This window comes from Sesamum indicum, linkage group LG15 (genome assembly GCF_000512975.1).
Source record: "Sesamum indicum cultivar Zhongzhi No. 13 linkage group LG15, S_indicum_v1.0, whole genome shotgun sequence".
Lineage (NCBI taxonomy): Eukaryota > Viridiplantae > Streptophyta > Magnoliopsida > Lamiales > Pedaliaceae > Sesamum > Sesamum indicum.
The window spans coordinates 6,847,684-6,858,838 of record NC_026159.1 but is presented as its reverse complement, the minus strand read 5'-3'; positions in this window follow the sequence as shown (position 1 = coordinate 6,858,838).

Genomic DNA, 11,155 nt, shown 5'->3' with positions numbered 1-11,155 from the left:
GTTTTTGCGATTTGATTTAATTATTATCATATTGTATCCCATAATTTTGAAAAATTGAAAATTTTAGTCACAAGTGTTAATTTCATTAAATTTCTGACGGAAATATTTATCAACTCACCTCAAAACTTCATAGAGCTCATGCCATGTACGTAAAATTCAACAGAATTAAGGCTTGAGAATAAAATTGTAAATTTTTGGGAGTTATGGGCAATGCATAATGTGACAAAATTGCAAAAAAAATCTAACTTGTAGAACATAAAATGCAATTTCCCGTGATATATTTTAGAATAGGAATGCTAAGTAATGATCTCATTTCGAGTAGGTTAATGTCGCAAACCACAAAGTCTCAAGAAAAAATATCACATTCACTATATATAATCATTATAACTTTTTTTCTTACTTAACATCTTTTATATAATACATCAACTATCATTATTATATTCTGAATTAGGGACAATTTTAGTCCTTTAACTGTAACCCATTTTCTTGTTAGTCCTTTATCTTTTTAAAATTTAAAAACGGTCTTATAACTTTTTAATTTACTTAATTTTAGGACACCAATTGTCAAAATTTGTCCAAGATTGCCGAAAAATTCCATATGTATCTGACGTGATATTTTAATTTGGAGAAAGTGATTTTGTTGGCTAATAGTGCATGACGTGGCAATTACGTGATTTTAATTTAAAAAAATAAATTGTGATGTGGCATTAGTGACCACATGACTTTAAATTATATTATTTACTAGAATTATTATTATTTTTTGTATTTAAATAAAATTTTAATACTTTTCATTATTTTACATTTTCAAAATTAAGTTATTTTTACTTCGTTATTTAATACAAATAATATTTATCATTATATGTATTTAAATAAAAAATAAATTTTCTATTATTTCAGATTTTAAAAAAATAAAACATGTTTTTTAATTTTTTTAAGAAAATAAAAAAATAATACATATTTTTTCCCTCTTCTCATTTCTGTGAGTATGTATGAATAATATATTACATAAATATATATACATTACATATATAATTATAAAATATATTACATATAAAATATATAATTTAGTCCTATTTATCATTGTTTCTCACAACGTCTTGAAATTCATCTTTCGTCTAATAATTAATGAAAAATACTAACGACTTCGTTAATTATTGAACGAAAGGTGCAAATAAGAGCTAAAATTGAGAAATAGCTAACATATGGGACTAATAATTCAATTTTTGCGTCAAAAAATTTAAATAATTACAGAATAAAAAAAAGATTGAAATGTGTATATACCTGACTTGAATTGAAGCACATCAAGAGATGATGTATGGTGGTAGTAGAAAAGGAGGTGGGTGGCAGGCATGGGAGTCTGGGACCAAATCTATGCCAAGTTGAATGATGTTTTTCACTGTACCCTTGTCAAAATACTATTCCACATACTACAAAACAATAATACACAGCAGTACTTAGCAGATGCATCATCACAGAGACCATCCATCATACTGTACTCTGTATGTCTATATGTATATATATATATATAGGTTATAGGTAGCTAGAACTATAAGCCACTAGTGTTTTTATCTTGATTGCCTTGAAGTTTGATGCATCAAACCAAAAGATTTTTCAACCTCTAGCTAGGTACCCTACCTATATATATATATAAGACTTAATGCAATTTATCCTTCATTGATATTGAAAATGAGTAAATTATACTCTTATCAAAAATAAATAACAATTTACCTCCCTGTATTTTAAAAAATAAAGCAATTTACTTCCATGCCTAAGGAGGTAAATTGCTACATTTTGAAAATTACACGAGGATAAATTGCTATTTATTTTTAGGGGTTGTTTGTCTATTTTCCGTAACACAGATAGGTACATTACAATTTATCCTCTCTCTGTTCTCTCTTTGTGTGTGTGTGTGTGTATATATATATATATATATATATATATGTGAACACTGACCCTTCATTTTCAGCCAAATCTTTAATTCTACCCTATTTGTTTCCATCACTCAAATAAGGGAAAAACTGCAAGCAACTCTTGTGATATTACAAATGAGTATTATAAAAAAAGATAACAAATTACCCCACTGTATTTTTTAAAATGAAACAATTTATCTCCCTATCTAAGGAGGTAAATTGCTTCATTTTAAAAAATATAGGACGATAAATTATTATTTTTTTATAAAAGAATAATTTACTCATTTATAATATTATATGATGGTAAATTACATCAAACCCCTCAAATAAATATGTATTGTACGTAAATTCACATGTTTTTGTTTGGAGAGTGACTGTGTAGAAATAGTTGCAGTGGATGTCTTTATTGGTTGTGCTGAGTTAAGACATTGGCTTCCGATATGGTTACATCACTTCACTCTTTTCTCATAAATCTTGCACTTTGATGTTACGCTTTTCTTTGACTCCTAAAGGTTTCTGTCTTTCTCTCTTTTTATACCAAGAGAACACAAAGAATCAAGATGGTCTTTACGTTTGGATTAGAAATTTTGGGGTCAAGATGTGAATTTAAGATTTAAAATTTATTGTAACATGAAACGGGAAATAATATTTTTGGTTCTGTAATCTAGGGTCTTTTTAATTTGGTTCTATTGGTTACGAAATTTTCATTTTTGGTACCGTAACTTTTAAAAAGTAATATTTTTTATCCCATAACACATTTTCGTTAGATATTGTGAGCACATGATTGTTAGGACCTTTACATTTTTTATCCTATTAGTCACGAGATTCTCACTTTTGGTCTTATGCACTTAATGCAATGTTTTTAGAACTGGGCTAGTCAAGTTATTGAATCACTGGTCCGACCAGATTAAAAAGATCGATTGAACCAAAGCCTATTATATATATATATATATATTTATATATATACACATAATATAGCAATATATTGTATATCAATTTCATCAACATTTATGATTAAAGACATGTCCAAATTTAAAAAAAAAAAAAACAATCATAAATTATATTAAAAGAGATGGAAGAAGAAAAGAGAGATTACCTTTTGAGATTTGAGAAGTTGAGATGGAGATTTGGTTGAAGTTGAGACTTGAAATTTGGGATTTGAGATGGCGATAGGAAAAAACTAAAAGCCCTAACTTTTCCCTCCCCTTTGAGACCCATTTTCCATACATATTTTTGGTTTTCTTTAGTTTTTTTTCTTTCCTTCCTTCCTTTTTTTTTTTTAAAAAAAATTATAGGATTAAAATATCAAATATCTATAATTATAAAACTAAAATACAGTTAAACCTTTTATGGAAACTCACAATGGAAGTTGCATAGTGAAGTCTATTAGGGTGGAAACTCACTTTAAAACTTGTTGTTTTGCATATTTCTTTTATGGTATGATGATTAAAATAATTTTTAATGTCTATATTTAATTATTTGTACATGTTTTATGCGAAAATATATTGGTACATGGAATACGTAGTTTATTTTTATACATGTGCACCGTATTTTAAAAAGACACGCGCCGTTGTCTGTCATGACTCCAAGGAACCTTTGCACCATGGCACGTGGTGTGCTATTAACAACTATGATTTACATATACGCTTTATGTTATTGAAGGTGCCTTGAAAATTCAAAACTAGATCTCACTCATCTATTTTTTTATTTTAAAAAAGAATAATTTTCTGATGACTAACATCTCATTAGATCATAGTAGTTAATGACACACAGTGCAATGTGGCGCCAAGGGTTCTTGGAGCCATGGCGCACGGTTCAACGCATTTCTTTTTTAAGGACGGTGTAAATATAAAAAGTAATATGAATATTTATATAATTCATATTTTTCAATTAGAACAATATAAAAGAGGTTAAATAAGACTATTAAACAATCAATTCAACATTAAAAAAAAAGAAAAAAAATCGTATTATTAAAAACCACTAACTTTAAAGCATTAAAGTATAGAAAGGCCAGATTCAAATAAATTTAAATAGTTTATCAAAAAATAAGTAAGTCTAAAATCTGATAATCAAATTCTACTAGGTAATCTTTCCATGTTCATCAGATTTATACTCAAGCTCCTCTTCATCAGTATTATTAAAGTTTTCTTCTTCCTCTTCTTTTTCTTCATCTATAAGATTTAGACACTGTCCACTAGATATAAATAAAGTAGATGGTTTTTGCTTGCTTTTGAAGATGCCTTTAATGTACCCTTGGTTCTTTTGTAGATCGAGATCAGAAACTATAAACATCTCATCACCTCGACAGCTCGTGTAACATCACCCCAAGTCAAGTCATCATTCTCAAATACAATCGCATTCTCTTCGTTACTATCAATAGTCAATCTCCCTAACAACTATTCATTTCTCTCATTTATTAATTCATTCAAAAGAATTGGATTTATTGCATCACGTGCGTCATATTGCCGCCTCAAAACTCTATTATACTTGATAAAAACTAAATCATTCAGGCGCGTTGTTGCTCCAATTTATTCCTTTTCTTAGATGAAGCCACACAAATTTAAATTACTAAATTAGTAACATTTAACTAAAAATTATATCCAAATACCAATATACAAATTATAGAGCATACTTAGATATGAATTACTTACATGTTCAAAAACACTCCAATTTCGCTCACAACCAGATGAACTGCACGTAAAGCTTAAAATTTTTATGGCAAAAGTTTACAAATACAGAGTTGATCCTCCAAAACAAGACCACCATTTAGCTAGTAATTGCAAAAATTAAAAAACTTAATATAAGTATAATTAAAAAATTAACATATTTGATTTGAAATATAATTTTTATTACCTAGTGCTTTTGTAGCCGTATGACTGATTGCAGAACTTGTCCCAAAAAGCCCGTTTGCTTTCTTGTACTTTTGAAGCTTATCAGCAATCTTATTTTGCAAGTTAGCATTTGGAACCACTGTCAAAATGCAAGCATATAAACCTTGCATAACCTCTTCATCTTGTTCTATATTAGGATTTGCATAGTAAACCTCCAAGTTCAAGTAGTAACCAGCTGCATGTAAGGGCTTATGAAGTTGAATGTTCCATCTAGTATCAATCAACTCAAACATATTTTTGTACTTCTCTTCAATTTTGGAAAATGAAATAACAATAGCTTCCTTGGCTCTATTCATGGTTTCATAAACATCACCCATTGGCAGTTTTCTTTCACCATCTATCAATCGAAGCACTTTGACTAATGGACTTGCAACTTTAATTATGTAAAGAACATGATTTCAAAAGGAAGACATCAAAATATAGCATGCTACTATTCTGCTTTGTGCTTTTCTCGCATACCTGTTCTCAGTCCAGCTTTCAGAAGTAAACATTTTCTTCAAATTCCCCTTTTGAACATGGAACTGCTTCAGGTCAAGAATGTTGTTACAAAGTGAGTTTTTGCTAGTCTAACCATCTCTCTATTCTTAGGAAAATCTCATTATGTCTAAGAGAGATGGTATGTTATACATATAGGCATTAATCGTCACAACCTGCTCATATATCTTCTACAAATTAGGAAGTTTGAAGATATCTTCAAACATCAAATCTATATAATGAGCTGCACAAGACAACCAATATAAATGTGGGTATTTTGCTTCTAAAAATGATCCTAGTCATTGAATAATAAAAACACAGTTTCTATGAATTTGTTGTCTTTTGGGCTATTCACTAGAAAATAACGAACCTTCTTTGTTTTGTATCAGTCCAACCATCTGCCATTTATGAGCAACCGTATTTAGCTTAATCCCATCATAATCTCTCAAAATTACACGAGTGTGTTCCAATTCCTTCCTCAAATATGTCATCCTTACCTCATGATAATTAGGGGTTTCATACCAGGGTCGTACTAGCCAAAGGCTTCAACTATTGGTCTAAAACTATTAACTCTTACTGTGTTGAATTGGATGCCCATATCATACATCGACTGACAAAACTTTTGTACGCCATACATCTCATTTTCTTCCTATTCTCATCAAACAATTTCCCACCATATTTATCTTTCCTATGTTTCGCTATCTCATTAGCATCTTGCATGAAGTACAAGTCAATAAGACCTATTGGTTTTGGCTTTTTTTTTTGTTACATTGTTTGTGCAACAAATCCAAATGAGTCTCCTCCAACAGAGAAACTAGATGGATGCTTGCCATGACTAATATATTTTTTCTAAAATTCCCAATACTCTTGTTCTATAGCAATATCATCAAATGACGAATTGCATCCATCAACTCTTTCAATTCTTTTTTTTTTTATTTACGACATATTCTCTAATCTCAACCCTCACATGCTTTGGACATTTCGAATACAGTTTGGAATTATGAAAACCACCAATAAGATGTTGCTTGTGTCTCATAATCTCTTCTTTGTTTAACTTTCCACAAAAGTTATACTTGACAGTATTTGTGTTGGTAGGATCAAATAAAGATGCATAATTCAATCATGGATCCTTCCCGCTAGAAGCTTCAAATATTCGTAATTGCTTGAATAAAGATTAATTTGAAAACAAAATAAAAAACAAATTAAAACATATTATATGATAAAAGTTAATTTAATTCACCAAAAAATTAAAAAAAAATATGTAGTCTAAAAATACTTATATTATTTTTCAAAAATAAAAAAATAATATCTTATATTTTTTTTTCTTTCAAAAATTAGAGAAGCAATTTTAAAAATTAAAATTTAATCAAAATGTAGTAACTCTATATATCATACTAAAATACTAAATTTTAGCATATACAATAGATCAAGAATGGGTGGAGGCGCATGGCGCGCGCTATAATACACCATTAACTACTCTACTTTAGATTTTATTATAAATTTATTCATTCTTTTTAAAATATGAGGATAAAGACATTTTAATCTATAAATAAAAAATTACCAAAATTTGACAAATAATACAAGGAAAGTCTTTACAAAAGAAAATTCAACCAAATTAGACAAACATTTGCTTCAAATATTCGGGAGCCTGCAAACCATTTTTCTATTAACCTATTAGCTGTTATGGCATGTTGTTTCTATGTGTATATAATAAATAATTTTTTATATATTTTAAAATATATTATAAATAAGAATAGAATATACAATCAACACATTATTATTAAAAAAAAAACAAAATTAATTTATTAGTTTATATGTAATTGGACAGTGAAATGAGTTAGTTATCTTATGAGTTAAATAATATTTTTTATTCTATAAAAAATAACGACGGTGTCATTTACCACCATTTGTGAGTACGAAGCCCTTTTTTTTTCATATTAGTATAAATAAAAAAAATTCAAAAAACTCGTATCATGATTTCAAACATTGCTTTCTTAATTATCCAGACACAATTATTCTCTTTTGTCTCATCCACCACACAGAAACTAAAATATTAATTCATAAATTAAAGATAATTATTTAATTATATCCCAATTCATCCTGTTTCTTCGGGTGAGGATATATATGTAATATCCATTGTAATTTTCTTAAGTGTTCCATCTGACAGTGGCGTTAATAACTGCTGGGGTCCATAAATTTGTGATAATTACTATCAAGTGAAGAGATCAGTGGGAACTAATTACATCATTCTTACTTAATCACAACAAGAATCCGCATAGCCCTTCTTTCATATCACTTGTAATATAGAAAAATTACAATTTTAGTCCGATAAATATGCATTCATAATTTTAATCCTGTAGGAATTTATTTTAATAATTCTTCTGTTAATTATTAAAATTTTGCACATTCAGAACAAAAATAGTCAAAATTTGGTGAAATGGCCCGAAAGTGTAGGTGATCAAATGCACGTAACCAGCTTAATTAGGTGGGTCCATTTTAACAAATTTCTGTCATTTTTGTTTTCAATAAATGAAAATTACAGGATAAAATTGTCAAAATGAATTCCTACATAACTAAATAGCCGCCTCCACATACTTGTAAAACTAAAATTACAATTTTCCTCCTATGAGACTACATGCAGGAAAGATGATATCACAAAGAGGTGGAGTTGTCCTCTGCGGACAACCCAAAATGTTAGTCAATGATCACAGTCGTGTAACAGAAATAGGCGATAATAAAACACTTATCTTAAATAGCATATATAAGTCCAAACGAATATAAATATCTTCTTGATTTTCTCATTAGAGGGATAAGTGAATAACTAGTATTGGACTCCAGTGTAAGCGTGTTTAATTTGCATCTCATTAACATAAATTTAATCGATCTCGCTTTTTCCCGACATCAATACGGTTGTGATCTAAGCGGAAAATTCCCATTTTAAATATAGGATGATTTATAATTCTAGTATCAAATTTTAAAACTAATCATTTTTAAGCTTACTGTATCATGACCTATTAATTGCCACGTCAATCATTTTGTTAATTGTTTAATGAAAAAGTCATGTGATTTATATGTGGCTATTAACTCTCTTGGCGAGTTTATTTTGATGGGATATTTAAAAAATAATTAGTTTGAATTTTATTTTTTTTAAATAGTTTTTTTTTTTCAAATTTTATGAATTAGTCCCAAACCAGTCATTGATGACAAATATCCCATATCAATTGCGAATAAAAATCTGTGCAGTTTATAAACCCATTGTCTGCTCTTTTTAATGAAGCGTCTTTTCAAAAGAAAATCATAAGGTTAAATCATACCAATTATTTATCTACTAAAAATAGTTATTCTTGTTCAAAATCAAATAAAAAACAAGCGAAACATTATAGTCACGTATAATTACGAATACTTCTCATTGTTTGAAAAATTACAAATACCCTCCTTTCCTACGAATGGAAATAATTATGCAGTGATTAGACAGTGAGGTGGATATTACTATTTGGCCCTTATTGGTCTTTTTTAAATATATTTGAAAAAATGTAAAAAAAGTTTGTGAGTGAGTAAAATAAATAAATCTATAGGGCATATTAGTCCATAAAAATATTTTAAAAATTTTCAAAAAATATATAACATTATTATTCACAATCTAAAAGGGCATGCATTTTAGTTGTTTGATGAAATAAATTAGATGGAAACTTAATGGAGACTAACGGAATAGGTTCTTTGTTAGACCAACGCTAAAATCAAGGATATTTTTAATTTTTTAAATAATAATAAAATATTTATAATTATACTAAATTTCAAGAGTTGTGGTTGTAATCCGCGTGCTGGCCAATGGATTAATATTTTCTTGGGAGATGTCAGTTTTTTAACATTCAAAGTACCAAATCTAACTGAGTTTCCGTACGTAAGTGTAACGAAGTTTATAGTTGGGTCGGGCCAGGCCTGTCCTGGAATTCAAGACTCTGCATAAGTTCTACCGTTCGTAAGCACACATAATAATTTCCACATTTTAAAATTTTAGGGGAAAAAGTTTTATCTATATTTACTTTTCAATTTGAATTATATTCATTTTTATATTTCATCGTCTAATTTATTTTATATTAATTTACCATCTCGAGATTGTGAAATTTGTATGTTACAATATATGACCATTTTTTGGTCAAATGTTCTGTTGGAAAAACATTGCATTGCATCTCGTCCATACATCACATTGATCTTAGATATTATATGTGCACTGCATGTGATGTTTCTTCCAACAAAAAATTGAACCCAGAATTATCATAAATGGTTACTTGCAAATTTACGATGATAAATTGATAAATAAATAAATGATAAATGATAAAATATAAAAACGAGTTCTAGTGAAAATTAAAATATAATATACCCATATATATTTTTACACTAAATTATTAGAATCATATGGCGTTAGCTCTAAAAACTAACTTGTGTGATTATAATATTTTATTATGATCGATCGTAATGATTAAAATTTAATGATCGTAGTAAAAAATAATTGATTACAGCTACGCAACTGACGTGATTTTTGACAGTGTGGCTAATACATTTGTCATAACTAAAATCCTGATAAAGATAGTTTCCATGGTGGGTAAATTAAGTTTTTACATAAATTTTTTGTTGAACAGTGATTAGTAATAGTCATTTACCACAGCTTTAATTCATAGCAGATAAAATTGTAGGCGACAGTAATTTTTTTCTAGTGTTATGACTGATTATCATGGTCAAGAGTAGAAAATTATAATAAATGTTGATGAACCACAGATGCGCAATGGTCATTAGTTGTTGTTTTTGCTAGCAATGGCAAAACATTAGCCGTAGTAAAACAACCATTTCAAATGCTATTGTTATAGCTAAAATTATGATAAATATTTTTGCATTGATTTTATTTAATCATGATAGAAAGTGTTGATTTTACTATAATATAGGAAATAATCTTCCTTTTATCAAAATTCATTAGCATTATTGTCCAATTTGATCAGTGCATGCACGTTAACGAGTACAATTTACACTGAATCGAGTATTATAAACTGACTTTTTCACTATTCTGTATATTATACTTTCACATGAAATGACAAATTATATGTTCTCAATAAACATATTATATTTTCAGTAAAATAGTATTAATAAGACAATATTATATGGTGGTAAATTAAAGTTTTGATTTAGGTAAGCATTTAGGCCTATGCCCTTGTTTATTTGTGGAGGTCGGGCTAGATATCTCACTCCAATTTCTTATTTATTTGCATTTATATCGTCATTTGAATTATCTTTTTATCCTAAATTTAATTTTATCCAAAATTTTATCAATATAAATAAATAAAATATATAATATGATAATTTAATTTTGTCTTACATTTTATTCATTATTAATTTATGTCAATATAGTCTCATCCCTCAAAATAAAGGCCTATATGTGTAGGACGAGTGGTGCGTGAAAAAGGAGAAAATGGAGAACTTTATTGAATTGAGAGAGTCAAAGGAAGCCAAAAGTTGGGCATGTGATCATTTATGTTGTTGAATGTAGGAGGCCAAATAGGACCCATTCTTGCTTGGGTTTGTTATTAATTCTATATTATTTTAGATTGTGAAATTATATTTGATTGCTCTCTTTTTAAGAATTTAATCGCAAAATTTATTTTAAGGTTAATTGTATTTTATCATCTAAATTATGATCGTTTTTACATTTTTGCATCTATTTTTTTTTTTTTTTTGTTCAACCTACCATCTCAATTCTCAATTTTATGAAATTTTGCACTTTGTTATTTATAACTACTGCTCAACCAAATTTTTTATTAAAAAACTATTACATGCAGCACACATGTGATATTTAAGGGTTATGTGATGCGATATTTTGCATATATGCAC